This window comes from Xyrauchen texanus, chromosome 12, assembly GCF_025860055.1.
Source record: "Xyrauchen texanus isolate HMW12.3.18 chromosome 12, RBS_HiC_50CHRs, whole genome shotgun sequence".
Taxonomy (NCBI): Eukaryota; Metazoa; Chordata; class Actinopteri; order Cypriniformes; family Catostomidae; genus Xyrauchen; species Xyrauchen texanus.
This window is the reverse complement of record NC_068287.1, coordinates 23,130,296-23,147,932: the sequence shown is the minus strand read 5'-3', so window position 1 is coordinate 23,147,932 and position 17,637 is coordinate 23,130,296. Positions and strand designations below refer to the sequence as shown.

Here is a 17,637-nt window from a genome sequence, read left to right as displayed (position 1 = left end):
AAAGGGCTGGGTAAAAATATAGATTTTCCGATGCATTGCAATCTTAATTTTAATGATCTCAAATCTAACAACCCAAGCCTAATCTTTAACTCTATGCAGCAACTCGCTACAATGTATTGTTGTCAAAAAAATACTGGTACTCCGGTACCAAGTCGGTACTCAAACAATAACATTTTTACAATACAAGAACCTCTGAAGGTACCAGAGTACCAGGTCTACCCGGTTCCCAATCAGAGTCGGGAACTTTCGAACACTCACTACAAGCAAAAGATGACGACAAGCAAAGTAGCTGCTGCTGCGGAGGTCTCAACTTAATCTTGTCGAAAAGAAAAGTGGAAAAAGCCAGGTTTGGAAATTCTTTGGATTTGAGGCTGATGAAAAGGGAAACATCATAGATCAGCAAAAACCTATTTGTAAATGCTGCTTTCACAATTTCCTGACGAAAGGAGGAAACGCATCAAACTTAATAAAGCACCTGAAAGACAGACACCCGGATTTATTCAAGCAAATAAAGCAGGTGAGTTTAAAAGCATATTATCATTTCCATTAGGGTGTTTAGTCTAGTTGACATTATCGACAACGTCGGAAAAAAAAAATTGTCAAGAAAATCTTTCATTGTCTAATAGTCGTCTGATCTCATTTAAAGTAACATGAAATCAGATTAAACCGTAATGATGACTCGTGAGAGCAGCACTACAGTTCACGTCTGACGGAGGAGAATTACTCAGATCACAGTCCAGATGCATTCTAACCTTTCACAGCTTCATCTGTGTAGATCCCAAAGTATTAGGGAATTATAAAAAATAAAAAAAAATTCAGAAGCACTCTCGTTGTGGAATAAGCGGAGCCGGAGCTCTTTAAAGGAAACATGTGTTACATCTTAAATGCAGTTATATTTAATGCGTTATAGCTTTATTAAAGTTCAAATAATACAGAAGCAGCTCATGTAATAACTATAAACTCAGAAACTGGTATTTCTCTGTGTGGTCGGTGCCTCTTCTATGAGTTGCGCGAATGTCCCGATCTAAGGGGGAGAGATGGAAACTGCACCCGGCTGAGAGAGACTCCGTCTCGGGGACGCTCATCCCTCGAGTGCGGATGCTTAATGCAGCTAGATTAGAACGCGATTGCTTGAGACTTATTTAATCATAATATATGTCACTGTGCATTTCTTATCGTGAAGAAAATTGGCAATATGCAGCTTTATTAATATGAGCACTTTGCACTTTAGTTTGGAGATTGTTTTTATTCATTCTATTGTATGCTTGTTTATTTTTTTTTAGTACTTGGTAAAAATTTTGTAAAAAGTAAAGTTGCAAAAGTTGAAGCAAATCTTATATAAGTGTTCAAAAAAAACTAAGCATACATTGTACAGTTTTGTTATAATTCAAAAATTATATATTTAACTTGAAGTGTTGCTCAATGGTATATTATTGTTTTTAGGTCTGCTACTAATGTTTTGTTAACTTTGTTAATAAAAGAGTGTTGTTCCGTAACCTGTTTTTGTGTTTTGCTTTGGTACCGAAAATGGTATCGAGTACCGTGAAATTTCACTGGTATTGGTACCGACTACTGAAATGTTGGTACCGTGACAACACTACTACAATGCAAATAAACAAATCTCATATGCGGCTAAATTTCATGCTATGCAACTATAAAATATGTGATTAGTCAATGGCTGTTAAATGTTCAGATTTCACTCACAAACAGCAAGTAGTATATTGATGAAGAACTTTAACCTTTCACTACGTGTTGAAAGTAAATGTTTGTTATGAATCTTTCTCTGTAATGTGTGTCCAAGATAAGATCCACGCAATCCATTAGTCACAGAATAATGTCTCGATTAATATCCTTTATGTTCTTTACCGTCAGTTGATCAAAAACAAAAATAAACATTTAATTCTAATCATACATACTGTAATATGGATGCTGTAGAGAAGTTCTCATTAATGTGCGCCCAGCTGAAACACTTCTGTAACACTCGCTGAACTGCAGGAATTCTTAAAGTTACAGTACTGTTTAAGCACATGTTCTACAAAACAATGTAAATAAGCTACTTGAAAATAGTGCAAATTATTCATGTAACCAAACAAATTATGCAATAATATATGCAATGAAGGAAAACTAATGATAAAACACCATTTTTAAAATTCATATTTTTGTAATATATCTATGTAAAGCAGAGGAGAGAGGGGCCGGGCTGGAACAATGCATGCCCAATCAGCCTGAAAGGGGCGCGCGAGGGATAAAGGCGGCCGGTGACGATGGTTCGAGAGAGAATGACATGGAGCTGCTCTGTGTTTATGTTTGTGTGTTTTTCGTTCAGTTTATTATTAAAACTTATTTATATTGCCAAGCCGGTTCTCGCCGCCTCCTTGCCCTTAACTCGCTTTACAATCTAGTTAGAAGTTCCCTTGTATAATTAACAGCATAAATTGAGCGATTTTTTTTTAGGTAAGCAAAAGGGACATTATAACCAAAATATATCCATATGAATCGGAATCATATTTCACATGTCTGAACACACAAACTAAAATTGTCACTATTTACTCTGCAAAACCTGCATGATTTTCTTACGTGGAACACAATACAGAGACTATTTTCACTGTATGGATAATAAGGCACTCCGAAAGTGAATAGTGACCGAGTCTAACATTCTGCCTAACATCTTTTGCGGTTCACTGAGTAAAGAAAATTATACAGGTTTGGAAAACCATGAGGCTGTTTTCTAATCTGAACATAACAATATCTATACATGTACCTATGTGATGTACCGCTCACGCATACCAAGGAGAAGAGCAATAAATCCACTGAACTAGAGAGGCTTTGCAGTGTCTATATAAGCTTTAGCTTTCAGTGCATTATAAGTCATTGGAGCATATATATATATATATATATATATATATATATATATATATATATATATATATATATATACATACACACACACATTAAATAAAAATATGCATGCCCACCATGATTAAATGTTTCTGCACATCTAATTGTTGACTCACAAGCACAGCTTTCTAGTGTGAGTGAGTGGGCACAATTATCTATGCATACTGCTATACCACCTCCTATCTGACCCACCATCTGCCTCATCCAAACATCCTGAGTAGATGCTGCTAAAAACATTCACTTTCTACTGCTGTAACAGACACCCAGTTAAACCGATAAGGAGCACAACACTAACACAGTGGCATTTCCAAAGCCCAAGATAAGCGCATGTGAGGGATGTGACATAAAAGGTAGGATGAAAAGGTTGGAAAAAAAGCAATCATGAATCTCCCCCACCACACTCAGTCTTGCAGCTGACGTATTAGCTAAACCCAATGCCACTCTTCCGGCTTGGGGCAGCATGCCAGTTCTACTATAGGGGAATGGAGATACCTGGTCTAAACACTTAGTCCCAGAAAACAGATAATTTAGAGCTTGTTTACATAAAGACGCAGCTAGACAGAGCAAAATGGAACAGAATGCAGGAGTTCTGAGATGTGGTTTTAAAAGTTTGACAAATTTGAACTTGGTTCGCTGTCTTAACAGCAAATCAAAAAAGTGTGAAATGTGAAGCAATGAGCAAAGTCATCTTTCGAATGTGTATGGCTGTAATGGAAATGTTTTAAAGGGAATTCATTTACACACTGCCAATAATATCAAAATGAAAAACATTGGAACATACATCGCATCATAAGTGCGCCTATGATGTCTTAAAGTGCTGCCTCCGGTGGCAACTCACTAGGTTTTGGAACAGACTCCAGACTATGAAAATCCATCTAAAAATACGAATTATTACATGTAAGAAACTATGACAGTCTAAACAAAGAGTGAAATAAAACCATTAATATCTATTACCAGACAAGCGTAATGCAACTGAAAAAAATATTAAGACCACCAGGAAGTTGCATCTTCCCATATATATATATATATATATATAGTATTCATACATTTGACTTCACATGCTATAGTATGTGTGTATATTTAATTTCGCTTTTCATCATTCTAGTCACATTTTAGCTTTTTTTATTATTATTATTTAGAAATTACATGGTTACATTCTACCAATTTATATTATGTCATGAAATAGTATTTATAATAATGATACAATATGTTGTCACCGTTTGAAATTTCATACACATTATAACAAAATATTCACAAGGTTGGAACCCATTAATGAAAAAAGAATTCCACATATAACATTTAAGAGTTATATCAAGCATATGGTTTATGGGGCAGGGCTTTGCACAGGTTTTTACCAAACTCCTGCGTAGACGCTAGGATTCTATTAAATATTAATATTCAGTGTTTGTTGAAGTTAAAGTGTCAATGTATGATTGCACCTTTATTAATGTTAGAGCAATTATTAATTTTTCTTTTCAGTTTTTGATCAACAACTGACTGTAAATAACAAAAGGATATTAAGTGACACTAAAAAATGAAAATGCGTGCATGTGGATCTCAAATGCGTGCATTTGGACACACATTATATGGAATATGGAGTCAAACAATTAATTTACTCACATTATATGCATTGACTTAAGTGTTCAAATATTTATTGTACAAGTTCTCAAATTCATATCTACAAACTCAAGTTTTGCAACTCTTTTAACCTTCCAACAGTCATCCAACAGGTGCGTTACACAGGTCTGTTGCCATGATGTAAAATGGAGAATGTTGTGAAAACAGTCCATGGACAGTCGATTGCTAGGACTGAACCAGAGTTAGTTTCCTCACCCCTCCCCGCTGGTCTCTCGTGTTCACACAGGGCTTGAATTTCGGTGCGGGAATGCGGGGATTGCGCATAATTTAAGCCATTCCCGCAATGTTAGCTTTTGTAGTGCGAGAAATTCCCGCACAAATATATTTGCTTCATCTCAGAGCAAATGATTAAAAAATAAATTCACAGATGCGAGAAAAAAGATGTCAAACTGTATTTTATTTTCGAATTTAATACCTCAATCAGCGATGGACCGGCATTCTCTTCCGCTGAGCCCTGGCTGTTACAGACAGATCATGTTTCACGCTGTCAATGCAGTGGTCTGCGTTGCGCTGATCTTATCCACACTATCGAGTGTAGGTGCAGCATTCTAACATTTTGAGTCATAATGAGCTGTTTGTGAAGAAATTATCCGCTTCCAAATAATGTCATTTTAATCACGCAATTGAAACATTAAAAACCATTTTGCTTTTTATGGTGTCGCGAGTGATAGAGCGCGGCAGCAACGAACCAACTGATCAGCTTACAGCGTAACGACATTGAATTCTCGGCCGAACAGCTGATCATGATAGCTGTACAGGGCTCTTATTATTCATCTCCATAAATATATCTAGTAGTAAAGCAAGGGCTAGAAATCAATTAATCTTTTGCTGATACTTCCTTGTCATCATGGAGAGCGCAGTTCATGGTTGCATAGCAACGACAGACGCCACGGGAGAGCACGCGCTTGTGGAAAGGAGACAGCGCCGCGCCGCGCTTTCCACTTGTATTTACACATCTAGAGCGATGTTGTTGATTGTTTGAGCATGTGACTGCGCGTTTCTCCTTGTTTTCTTGTGTTATGCGCAGCATATTTCCGCAGCGACAAACACGGCCACAGACAATGAATTGTCCTTTCAGCAGTTTGCAGAGACTGTGTTAAGTGAACATAGTCATGTTTTCACTGAAATGGAGAAACTCATTCAGACAGCCATGGTCATACCAGTTGCGAGTGTGTCGTGTGAACGTGGATTCAGCACACAAAACAGGATCAAAACCAAATTCAGAAATTCACTGAATAATACTGAGTCTCACAAATCTAATGATCATTTCAGAGCTTGGACCTTCCCTTGAGCAGTTTGACTTCAACAGAGCCATCATCAAATGGAAAGAGATGAAGAGGAGGAGACAGATGAGAAACTTAGAATAAGTCCCATGAAAAAAGTAACAAGAAATGGAAAAAAGTGACTGACAATGAACTGAAATACATTAAAAAGACTCTGAAACTGATAGACATAAATACATATAGTTTAAACTGAGTTCTTAATATCAATTTGAAGGAGAGCATGGCGTATTTTGTATGAAGTTTAAAAAAAAAGCAAAGAATTGAACTGAACTGAAACACATGAACGACACTGAAATAGAGCTGACATTAATATATAGCCCTAGGCCTAGTTTAAACTGAGGTCTTAATGTCAATTTGAAGAAGAGCATGGTGTATTTTGTATAAAGTTTTTTTGTTGTTGTTGTTATTAACCGCTTTGAGAACTGGAAATGCACAATTCATGCATACAAATCTGTATATATTAATAAATGAAGATGATGAAATTAGCAATGCATCAAAAGTTACCCCCCATAATCTTTAGATCCCCCCCATGTGACCCATGTAAGGGGGGAATTCCCCCCCAGTTTAAAAAACGAAATTCAGGCCCTGTTCACATAATAATTTTTGGGTCCGAACCATGGTCCGATTACGTCATCAACATGAGTAAAAGCGGCAACTGTTTACCACTTTATCTAGGTAACAACGTCACTGTGTTACGTATTAAAGTTTCTCTTTGGATTTACAACAAAAACTTGCCATGCAGAGAACAACACTTGTGTTTGTCTCCTGCAGATACATTTACATTTATGCATTTGGCAGACGCTTTTATCCAAAGAGACTTACAGTGCAATTATACAGGGACAATCCCCCCGGAGGAACCTGGAGTTAAGTGCCTTGCTCAAGGACACAATGGTGGTGGCCGTGGAGTTAGAACCAGCGATCTTCTGATTACCAGCCCTGTGCTTTAGCCACTGCGCCACCACCACATATGCAGATGCACAGAATGTGCAATGATGTGATGAATATTAGCATTTGTCTGCCGCGAACTTGCGGATGCATTGCTAGAGATATGAAGAATGTGAACTGCTCTCTGAAGTCGATGTATTTGGACACAATCAGGGATGAGAAATGCATTCCCATAATAATTGCGATCACAAGCCTGCAAAGATACAAATTAACATAATCACAAGCAGTTTACTTCTGCGATTTGGTATGATTGTGTTCATATCAGTAGCGCACCATACTCAAGTTCACATGAACCGTTTAGCTATACAAAAACAAATGACTGACAGTTGTAATCACAGTGTGTTTACACGCAAACCAATCTGCTGATAGCAACCAAAAATCAGCTTTTTTTTTAATAAGTCTGACAACGCAAGCAAAACGTTTTGACTTGATATCGGACAACACTTGTGCACAACAGATAAGCCGGTAACGATGTCGGTAAAGGTGTTTACATGGAAACAAAAACAGGGTGATGGGCAAAAATCTGTGTGCACCTATAGTTTTTTTGCTTAAACTGTTTATTACTTTACCTGATAAAGTACATATTTTAAGACGTTTAACATGACCTTACATGCTGTGGGCTTAAGCATAATCAGCGTAAGATCATTCATGTAAACGTGTTCATTGACAATACATACAGATGGGTTGGGCAATATGACCAAAATCTTATATCATGATATGAGTAACTTTATATCATGATAATGATATACATCACAATATAGGCTAGCATCCCTTTACATGGTGAGTAAATCACTCACATATGCAACCAAATGTCGCTTTATGAGACTAAAATATGTATTTTATTTCCCACTGGAGAGTAAATATTCAGATTTTACTCGACAGAGATCGAGTTGTACAGTAGCAAAGAACCTGAGTGGCGCAATCCTTTAACTGAATATGAAGCTGGAAATTAAAATTCAGCCTCGTCAGCGTGCTAGTGAGCAAGTTAGCCATGGACTACCGATGGCAGCCTTAACATTACAGCTTGTAATTAGATAATTATGTAAGACTCTTGAGATTGACCATTTTGTTACACAGCAGTTTAGGTAAAAGCTGGCCCACAGCTGAATAGTAAACCCTTACCAAAACAATAACATTACATTTTAATTACACGTTACCTGAGCACTAATGTGGATTGCAGATGTAAAATGACCGTTTGTAAAAATATATCCATCTCCTCACTTGATCACTCTTCATTAGGGCTGGGACAACGCGTCAACGTCATTGATGACATCGACGCAAAAATACGTCGATGCAAAATATGCGCGTCGATTCGTCAGACCCAAAACACAGATGGCGGCGCCAGAGAGTAGTAGCAACACGAGTGGCTCCTCAAACTATCAGAAGTGCAAGGCGGCACGCACTCATTCCTCTAAATTATGGGAATTCTTTCATTTAAAAGAAAACAATTCCGTGATATGTCATCTTTGCAAAATGGAGATGGCCTTCCATTCTAGCACCACGGCAATGCACCAGCACCTGAAGAGGTGCCACCCGGCGCGCGCGCGCACACACACACACACACACACACACACACACACACAGTATTCTTAAGGTGAAATGAAAGTGTCAGAGTGTAAGTTGTTATTTGCATGTGAATGAAGATGCTTTTTTTCAGTAAGCTAGGCCTATGTTCAACATAAATGTTGAATTCTGAATGTTTATTTTTATTATTTATTTTTTGTTGGAAAATAACTCTGAATTAGCTTAAAGCCCCCAAGTTTACAAGTTACTGTATTCTTTCAATAGCTCTAAGAAAGGGTGGCTGGGTGACATTTTTATTTTTTTATTGAATGCTAGACATCAGAATGCAAAATTGAATTTTATTTTTGAATTTTGAGTTTATGAAAAAGGTGAGTGGCAGAGTGTATTACTATGTTGTTGTTATTTTTATGTGAATGAAGAATTAAAAGATGCACTTTTTTCAGTAAGCTAGGACTATGTGTTTTCAACATAAATGTTCAATTCTGTTGGTTCAGGAAGGACACCATGACAGGCTGCTGTCTCCCATGCTACCTCTGACTAAGAATGCATTACTTTGCATTTGTATAGTCTTTTATTTTGGAATTTTAAGAGCAATAAACATATATTGCAATGTTAAGGAATTCATGTTTTTTTCATGCAGATATGTAAATCAACATGTATAAATTGCTATTAGTCAATTAATGGGGAGATAATCGAAATCGAATCGGACTGGAAAAAAATGAATCGTTAGATTAATCGATGCACCGAAAAAATAGTCGTTTATCCCAGCCCTACTCTTCATGATAGTAAGAACCACAAACCATCAGCATAGCTCTACACAATTGTAGGTTAAAGTGGGCCCACAGCTGATTAGCAAAACTATTTCATAACAATAACATTAGCTAGCAGGTTAGCAGAGGCCTACATCTGTGCACTGGGTGTATACCGTACCCACAACACAAACTCCACCTTTGAACTCTCAGTAGCAAACAAAAACAAAAATAAATAAGCACGCTTGTAGGTTGTGATCCTGAAATGCTAGATTGTCCCAACAAAGTGGGAACTGCACCATTTTTCAGGAGAAACCGACTTGAAAATCTGCATTGTTTGCGGTTGTTCTGCTGAGGAATAGTAGTAAAAAATGTAACCATTGATACTTCAATTCATCTGATTTGGAAGTCCAAAGAGGTTTTGCTTTTGCAGTGAAGAAAACAGCGTCTTCTCAACATGGCGACAACACTAACCCAACTCATCCTGCTCACTGCTATAACAACGTTTGTTTGAGGGAGGGCCAAAGTAGCCCTTAGGCAGGCATTATGCAAATGTATTACATAATGATGCAGATATTTAAAAGAAGAAATGGCCGGACTACAATCCAGCCGTTTTGTGTAGTTCTTGAGCAGTGTAGAGAGAATAACTCCCTTTTACTTGGACTTTGTAACTTTGCAGAACTTTTACATCCACAAAGAGCTATATTACACACTATAGGAAAGGTAAAATCTCCAAAAGCACAAGCCTCTTCAATAACTTTAATTTTCAGTTGCATTACGCTTACATGTTTTTAAAATTCTGGCGAATAAAAACTAAAATGTACTAGCCAATGGCGATTTATTCTCCAACGTGTCCAGAGATGGTGGTATAGTTTGCATCACTTGTTTTTCAAAAGAATGGTTTATAATAAGTAACTAGGGCCGCATGATATGGAGGAAAAAGTTTATAATCCTATGACATCGGAACTCCCACGACCCAAATAAACTGAATTTTATTGGAATAAAAAAGGAACCTCTATCCCCTTTTGTTCCAAATTGCATAAATAAAATCGGTATATGTACGGTTTTACCAGTTCTCGAGGTATTAAAACTCTTCCATACATGTACTGTGCATCTACATCCGGCCACTGCAAAATTCCATCTTCTCCTGTATTACAATTATTTATTTCCATTTTGAAAAAAGGCTATGAGGTATAAGTAGCACCAGCTTCACAGAACGTACCCTACAAAGCCTGATACAAGCCCCTACCTGCCATGGTTCATGGAAAAAAGCAAGCAAGACAGGGTTTTTCCTTCATAGCAAATTTTAATTTATTCCATAAAATTTGCTTCAATGGCACAAAATTTTGCTATGGCGGCCAGCGCATTGTTATTTATCTGGCTTATGGTGTTTTATAATCACCAAATATGGCTGCATCTCATGTGGAACAACGGTCTGTGTGGGGTGATTGAAACCTGTTTCGTGTGCGTGTGACCACCATAGATGCGCTCGAACTTACTATATCTCTGGAGCATACAGGTCTGCACATCATCCAGGCTTTCCTCGATACGAGAGCTCCGGTGACAGATTTAGTTTTCATAACAAATACACAGTTTATTTTTTTAAGAAAGACTAACTACCTAACCACTGAACCATCCATGTCTTCTGTGATTATGGCATTACATAATAAACCTGTCACAATAATTAGGTTATGGACTTATCGTACGATATATGGACATGACCTCGATCATTTTTGCTGACCTCGATATTGCACATTGCGTTTACATGCATGTTTTTTTTTTTTAAATAAAAAGGTCACCAACATTTTAGCCAGTCGTGCTGCTTCTGTCTGCTCTTTTTTTTTTTTTTGTTGTTGGAGGCGGGGCTCAGGCAGCTTTCTCTGCCATGTGAATCAATCAATTTTAACAAGTATATAACAATATACATTATACAAATACTACAATATTAATAAATCACACACAATGAAAGTATTATCTATCTTTAATAAACATATCTGTTTTGAATATACAACATAACTGATTTAGCGGCAAGGTTCTCTCAGGATTGAATCTTTTGACATTTTCAATGCATTCTGTCAATATTAAACAGCTGTTTTTAATACAACTGCATGGTGAGAACTGACTTGTACTCTCAAAGAGATTATTTCATGAACATGAACTAACAATAACCACTTTTATATTATTTATTAATCTTGGTTCATGTTAATTCCAACATTCAGTATATTAATACATTTTCATACATTAAAATAAAAAGTTGTACATGTTAACATTAGTTCATGCACTATGAACTAACAATGAACAATTAACTTTTTTTCAGTAACTAACATTAACGAAGATTGATAAATGCTGTAAAATATTGTTCATTGTTACTTCATGATAGCTAATGCATTTCTAATGTTCATGAACATTATTGTAAAGTGCTACCAAACTTTCAGTCGTCATTACGCGCCTTTATGTTGTCCCAAACCGGTCTAACATTCTATCTTCTGTGGAACTCAAAAGGAGATGTTTGGGAGAATGTTAGTTTCAGTCTTGATTCACTTTTATTTAATGGAGAAAAAAAAAAGATGCAGTGACAGTGAATAGTGACTGTGACAAACATTCTGCCAAAAATCTAATTTTGTGTTCCTCAGACGAGAGAAATGTATACAGGCTTGAGGGTGACTAATGATTTACTGTCTTTCTGCACTGTGTTCTGGACTGTTTTCAGAGCTAGGCACAAAAACTGCAGTTGGAGATGGAGGGGGCCTACCCGACTGAATACTCTTAAGAATTAAGTTCACTAGCATTATTATGCTATTATATTATATACTATCAGTGGCATAAAATGGTCTTAAAATGACTATAATATAATTGCAATTATTTCTGGTACAATATGTCGTCCAACAAAAGTAGTTCCCTCTCGAGAGGTCTCTCCTATTGCTTAAGTAGCTTATGCTATGGGAAAACTCAGTTTCTCGAGAAACATTGAAGTCTTTATGTAAAACGCATTGCAGCTGCACAGCAGACAGTAATGAGCGAGGCAGCTCGGTCATTGGCTGTGCTGCGGCAACTTGCTCGAACCAATGACGGGGCGACTCTGAACGCGCAACCAATGAGCGCGCTTCGCGCTCGCGCGCTCAGAGCCCGCCAAGATGGGCGTGGCTAAGGCTACATATTAGGCGCCCCGTCATGAGAGTTCTTTAGATTTAATCTCCTTCAGCAAAGACCTTCTCTTCACTGGATCCTCCGGATTATTGGAGTCTTTTCGCCCACCGTCGACAAGCCTACAGCAGGACTGCTACGAGGACGCCGGCGCCTTCAGCCGCCTTCAAAGCCTTCTGCTAAGCCATCCGGCGCGCATCACCTTGATATCCTTTTACTAAGCTACTTTGCAAGTGTTCGCCTCTGCGACGCTTTTTTGTCATTTAGAAAGAGCAAATTCGAGGCGTTGTTTCAAATGCCTTCGACCTGCGCCTCGTGCAGAGGCCCTCTTCCTGACGGGGACCGTCACATTTTCTGCGCTCGCTGCCTGGGACCTGACCACGCAGAAGCTGCTCTCACTTGAGGCGGATGCCCCGAATGTGACTCCCTGGGCCTCACCGAGCTGCGCGCTCGCTTTGCCGCCTTCGCCGCGAACGAGCCTGCTACCACCGTGCTGCCATCCCCTCTGTTCGAGCCGCGCAAGAAAAAGCGCCGCTCACGGAGGCCGCCAGAGCACGCGGACTCCAGTGACGTCACGCCGGGCCAGTCCCCGCGTGCTTCACCACCACCCGAGGAATCCCTGCCGCCAGTTCAATTCACGCAGGCAGACCAGCACCCCTCCGGAGCGGTGGGTCTCGTCTCGTTCGGCGCGTAAGGGGACGACGGTGAAAAGGATGACAGCCTTTCCATTGACGCTGCATCCGACGACTGGCCGGGCTCAGCCTTCGAACCCGCGCCGTCGACATTAGCAGACACGAGCAGGGGCACCAGCATGGACTCAGAGATCGTCCGCATCCTGTCCAAAGCCGTGGAAGACCTCGGGCTCGACTGGTCTTCTCCAGAAGAACCCGCCCGCAGCCGGCTGGACGAGTGGTTCCTGCAAGGCATTACCCAGTCCCCTTACAGGTGGCTGGAAATGTCTGTACAGCAGTCAATGGGCCAGTCACAGAACTCGCTCACCTGCAATCAAACGCCGTTTTAATGGCAACACACAGAAATCACAAAAAGAGTAATTTTCTGCCTGTGTCACTAAGGGGTCACGTGTCCACACTAAAGTGCGCATTCCCACATATCAATACTGTCCAAACAGTGCCGAATACTTCCCCAGCTCAAGCTGGACGCCCCATAAATGTGGATCGTGTGCCTATTGTCATGTATGCACCACTACACACAAGCACTGTTCCCACAGTTATAAACACTTCCCCAGTAAAAGCGGGAAATACTATAAAGGTAGCGTGCGTGCCTGCTGTCATGCATGCACCCCTACACACAAACACTGTATGCATGCCCAAAAACCCCCCGCCGCAAGCGGGAGGCTTTATGAAAATGGCGCGCGTGCCTACTACGGTATATGCACCCCCACCCATAAGCGCTGCCCATACAGTTTCAAACAGTTCTCTGGCTCATGCCGCGAGCATCACAGATGCGACGCGCGAGCCAAGAAACTCCCCGCTAAGAACGGGAAGCTTTATGAAAGTGGCGCGCGTGCCTATTACAATGTATGCACCCCCACCCGTAAACACTATAAAGTTTCAAACATTTCTCCAGCTCATGCTGCAAGCATTACGGAGATAGCGCGCGTGCCTGTAATCTCACACGCACCCCTGCACTCGGCACTCAACAAAGCTGCTCAGCGCGCCCCCGCGCCTCTGAGAGCTGTAAGCTCAGTGTTAGCACAAGGCAATTCGCCGGCAGGGCCCATACGTCACTGCGACACGCCCCCAGCCAGCATTCAGCCCATATCTGTGCGAGCAAAAGCCTGGGGGAAAAAAACAAAAAAAAAATCCCCGACATGCCGAAATGGGTTTTGAACATAATAAAACACGGTTACTCACTTCAATTCGCTCGCAGACCACCCCGTTTTTCAGCGGTGGTCGAGACGAAAGTGAGGAAAGATGTTTCACATGTTCTACGCACCGAGGTGCTCAAACTGATAGAGAAGGGCGCTATAGAAACTGTTCCTCCCTCTATGAGCGAGGCGGGTTTTTACAGCCGCTACTTTCTCATCCCGAAAAAGGACGGTGGCCTCCGCCTCATCCTAGATCTCAGACATCTGAACAAAGCTTTAATGATTCGCTCGTTCAGAATGTTAACGACCAAACATATCCTCGCGCAAGTTCGCCCCGGGGATTGGTTTCTATCAGTGGATTTGAAAGACACTTACTTTCACATTCCGATAGCGCCTCATCACAGGCCATTTCTGAGATTCGCTTTTGAGGGACAGTCATACCAGTACACAGTACTACCATTCGGTCTATCATTGGCCCCCCGTACATTCACGAAATGTATGGACGCAGCACTTTCCCCCGAGACAGCGGGGAGTGCGAATACTGAATTACCTCGACGATTGGCTAATCCTAGCACAATCAGAGAGTCAGTTAACGACACACAGATCTTGGATTATCAGCGATCTAGAATGCCTGGGTCTGAGAATCAATTTTGCAATGAGCGTGCTATCCCCCAGCCAGAATATCTCTTTTCTGGGAATAGTGCTAGACTCAGTGCAGATGACGGCGCGCCTCTCAGAGCGCGCGCTCGCTATTCGGCGCCTTGCAACATCATTCAGAGCGGGCGCGTGCGCCCCCGTCAAACGATTTCAAAGGATGCTCGGTCTCATGGCCTCGGCATCAGCTGTACTCCAGCTAGGATTGTTGCACATGCGTCCTCTCCAACGCTGGCTCAAGAGCCGTGGCGCTCGGGCCACTTTTTAATCAGAGCGAATCACGGCTATATAAAAGCCCTGACGCCCTGGAAGGCCGTCGACTGGTATCAAACCGGCGTGAGTCTGGGCGTGAACACATGGAGAAAAATGATCACGACAGATGCCTCCAAAATAGGATGGGGGGCCCATTACGAGGGCAGGCCTGTCTCCGGTTTTTGGTCAAACCCGGAAAAGCGCCTACATATAAACTGTCTGGAAATGAAAGTGGTCGCCTTGGCTCTCAGAGCCCTGCTTCCGTACCTGAAAAACGAACACGTCCTGGTCCGAACGGACAACATGACGGTAGTATCGTATATAAATCGCCAGGGTGGACTCAGGTCGAGCTCCCTGCACTCTATGGCCAGGGAGCTCATCTTATGGTCACAGCACAACCTGCGCTCGCTGAGAGCAGCGCATGTGCCAGGCATCCTGAACCAGGGAGCGAACATGCTGTCCAGAGACAAAGTTCTCCCAGGAGAATGGTCTCTCCACCCCCTGACGGTTCAGTGGTTATGGCAAACCTTTGGCGAGGCAGAGGTCGACCTCTTCGCCTCCAGGGAAAATGCGCACTGCCCTCTTTTCTTCTCAAAGAGCACGGACGCGCTGGCCCAAGTCTGGCCGAGTCGCCCCTTGTATGCTTTTCCCCCGATCACGATGCTACCTCAGGTCATCAGTCGGATCAGGGAGGTGAAATGAGCAGTGCTCCTGGTAGCCCCACTCTGGAAGAACCAGACGTGGTTTCCAGAACTAATGCAGATGATGCAATCTGCCCCATGGCCGATTCCGTTGAGGCTGGACCTCCTCAGGCAGGCCAAAGGGATGATTCTTCATCCCCGCCCCGATCTGTGGGCCCTTCATGCATGGCCCCTCAACGGGTTCCAGAGAAACTCCCCAGCGGAGTGTTGAGAACCATCACTGAGGCACGAGCGCCCTCTACGAGGCACTTATATGCCCAAAAGTGGAAAGTGTTCAGTGACTGGTGTGATACCAAGAGCTTGAACCTCAAATCGTGCGAGATACCAAGTGTACTCGCCTTTTTGCAAGAGCTGCTGGAGGCGGGCCGCACACCCTCCATGCTCAAAGTCTATGTGGCTGCCATAGCAGCGTCACACAATCCTGATAAAGAACGCTCATTAGGGAAAAACGACCTAATCATTCGTTTCCTAAGAGGCGCTAGGAGGATGAACCCTCCTCGCCACCGATCTGGGACCTGGCCACGGTCCTGGACGCACTCAAGAGTGCCCCGTTCGGAGAGGTTCGAACCGTGCACCTTAAACAGCTCTCGCTCAAAACTGCACTCTTGCTGGCACTCGCCTCAGTCAAGAGAGTGGGCGACCTGCACGCGCTGTCATCAAACGCTGCTTGCTTGGAATTTGGACCTAACAACTGCAGAGTTGTCCTTAGGCCAAAGCACGGGTATATTCCTAAAGTGCTCTCCACACCCTTCAGAGTACAGGTGATATCTCTGGCAGCGCTATCGTCTCCAGCAGACGAAAGCGACGCTAATTTACTCTGCCCGGTCAGGGCGCGCTCAGAGTATACTTGGAACGTTCTGCCTCGTTCAGACAGACGGAACAATTATTTGTATGCTTTGGCGGCCGCACTAAAGGTCTCGCAGTTTCAAAGCAAAGAATATCGCACTGGATAGTAGATGCTATAGTGCTGGCTTATGAAGCCAAGGGCCTTCAATGCCCCTTAGGTGTCAGAGCTCACTCTACGAGGAGCATGGCCTCCTCGTGGGCGTGGTCGAGTGGAATACCCATTGAGGATATTTGTGCGGCGGCAGGCTGGGCCTCGCCTTCGACATTTATCAGGTTTTATAACCTACGGGTCCCCTCATTGCATTCCAACATTCTATCAGCCTGACTGTAGTATGGACTGGAGTACGTATATGCTGAGCATTATCTCCTCCCTTATAATGTCCGTCTCTGACTGACTTAGAGGGTTTTTTATGCATATCAGTAAATAGAAAAATCAGTACATAAGATGTGCTTGTGTTTTTACAATGAGTGCCCCACCAGGGGCCACCTTGGGGCAAAGGCGCTCTGTATTATCCCCTTATATAGCTCGCTGTTGGCCGGCTCGTTGAATAATCACTTTGCTTTAAGGCTCAAGCATCTGCCTCTGGCTTTATAGAGCGAAGTCAGCACGCACGGCGTTTTGCATGGTGTTCCCATAGCGTAAGCTACTTACGCAATAGGAGAGACCTCTCGAAAGGGAACGACTCGGTTACTAACGTAACCTCGGTTCCCTGAGAGGAGGGAACGAGTATTGCGTAAGCTGCCGTGCTTGTGCTTGGTCAGTCGCTTCAGTCGACTGAACCTAAAGAACTCTCATGACGGGGCGCCTAATATATAGCCTTAGCCACGCCCATCTTGGCGGGCTCGGAGCGCGCTGATTGGGTGCGCGTTCAGAGTCGCCCCGTCATTGGTTCGAGCAAGTTGCCGCAGCACAGCCAATGACCGAGCTGCCTCGCTCATTGCTGTCTGCTGTGCAGCTGCAATGCATTTTACATAAAGACTTCAATATTTCTCGAGAAACGGAGTTTTCCCATAGCGTAAGCTACTTAGCAATACTCGTTCCCTCCTCTCAAGGAACCGAGGTTACGTTAGTAACCGAGTCGTTATTGTGACAGGTCTAATTACAAACTATTTTAAAACAATGGAAGAACTATGGTAAACTAAGGGCAACTACTATGTAGAATAAAAGTCTCTGT

The 17,637-nt window shown here is 42.1% G+C and overlaps 1 protein-coding gene across 2 annotated transcripts in view; it reads right to left on the bottom strand.

Annotated features, from left to right (window-relative positions):
* csnk1da (casein kinase 1, delta a) overlaps positions 1-17,637 on the bottom strand; it is a 46,379-nt gene that overhangs the window by 18,257 nt on the left and 10,485 nt on the right. The window lies entirely within an intron of this gene.